Source organism: Malurus melanocephalus, unplaced genomic scaffold, assembly GCF_030028575.1.
Source record: "Malurus melanocephalus ecotype Western Australia unplaced genomic scaffold, MMel_1.1 scaffold_3275, whole genome shotgun sequence".
In the NCBI taxonomy this organism is placed as follows: domain Eukaryota; kingdom Metazoa; phylum Chordata; class Aves; order Passeriformes; family Maluridae; genus Malurus; species Malurus melanocephalus.
In genome coordinates, this window is record NW_026626507.1 from 4780 (window position 1) to 6461 (window position 1682).

Genomic DNA, 1682 nt, shown 5'->3' on the forward strand with positions numbered 1-1682 from the left:
GGAGATTTTGGCAGGAGGGGGAAGGAATTTGGGGTTTTCCTGGTTTTGGTGGTGAACTCCCAAGTTCAGATTTCAGATCTCGGCTGGATTTTCCAGGAGTGAGGAGAAATGAGGCAAAATTGGGGATTTTTGGTGCCGTGAATGTGTCCAACCTCGGGAATCGCCTCGGTGGGATAAAAAAAGGGATGGAGGAGCTTTGGGACCACCCCCGGCAAATCAGGAAGGGAAAAATCCTGAGATTTTCACAGAATTCTGGGAAAAAATTCCATCAAATCCTTTTTTTATAAAACATGAGGGGGTAGGGATGGGTTTATCCCGGGTTAGGACACCCCAGGGGCCTTTTGGGGCCGGAATTCGCCCTCCCCGGTGCCAAAGAGACGGAAAAATCCCGGGAGAGCGCGGAGAATCCGTCCTAAAAAATCATCACAGCGACATCAGCGAGGCCCCGAGGGATGGAAAATCCCAWTTCCCCTTCAACCCTGGCGTCACCTCCCAAAGCTCCCATCCCGTGGCATCCCGGCCTTTCAGGGAACACTCCCCCATTTTTCCCAGATTTTTTATTCCTTTATCCCCTATTTTTAGAAAATATTCCCTTATCCCCTATTTTTAGGGAATACTCCCTTACCATCCCTCATTTTTAGAAAATATTCCCATATTCCTTATTTTTAGGGAAAATTCCCTCATCATCCCCCATTTTTTGGGAATACTCTGTTATTATCCTCCCATTTTAGGGAATATCCCCTATTTTTAGGGAATATCCCCCATTTTTTCTTCCATTTTCAGGGAATATCCCTTATTTCCCCCCTGTTTTTTGGGAATATCCCCTATTTTCAGGGAATATCCCCTATTTTCCCCCGTTTTCAGGGAATATCCCCTATTTTTTCCCCATTTTTAGCGAATATCCTCTATTTCCCCCCTGTTTTTTTTGGGAATATCCCCTATTTTCAGGGAATATTCCCTATTTTCCCCCGTTTTCAGGGAATATCCCCTATTTTTTCCCCATTTTTAGTGAATATCCTCTATTTCCCCCCCCTGTTTTTTGGAATATCCCCTATTTTCAGGAAATATTCCCTATTTTCCCCCCGTTTTTAAGGAATATCCCCTATTTTTAGGGAATATCCCCTATTTTTTCCCCATTTTCAGGGAATATCCCCTTTTTCCCCCCGTTTTCCCCCAAATCCCCGACAAACCCCGTTCCGGAGCCGCTCCCGGGGGATCCCGGGCTCAATCCCGGCAGCGCCGCTCGGCCCCGTCCCGGAAAATCCTGACGGTGCAGAATCCCGAGTTAATCCCGGGATTAACGAGCGGGACGGGGCGGGGGGGAGCCAGGGGGGACGGAGCCATCGGGACAGCGCCGGGAAAACGGGAATTGCGGGGGGAAAATGGGGCTGGAGGGGAAAAAATATGGATTTGTGGGGAAAAAAGTGGGGTTGGAGGGGAAAAAGAGTGGAATTGTAGGGAAAAAAGGATTTGTGGGGAAAAAAATATGGATTTGTGGGGAAAAAAGTGGGGTTGTAGGGAATGGGGATTTCGGGAGCAGCGCCAGGACCTTTCCGTGGGATCCCACGAAATTCTGATCATTGGAAAAGCCGGAATTGGGCAAAACAGGGAAGGAAATYCCCGAAATTCCCGAAATTCCCGAAATGCTGTCCCACCTGGAGAATCCCGTGCAGGATCCGGGG

General features: G+C 48.5%; 1 protein-coding gene across 1 annotated transcript in view; it reads right to left on the reverse strand.

Moving 5' to 3' along the window:
* Positions 1–1682, reverse strand: part of CDC42EP2 (CDC42 effector protein 2) — a 2583-nt gene extending 901 nt beyond the window's left edge. Inside the window, exon 1 of the mRNA XM_057389036.1 lies at positions 1656–1682. The gene's annotated coding sequence lies outside the window, so the exon portion shown is untranslated. The remainder of the gene's footprint in view (positions 1–1655) is intronic.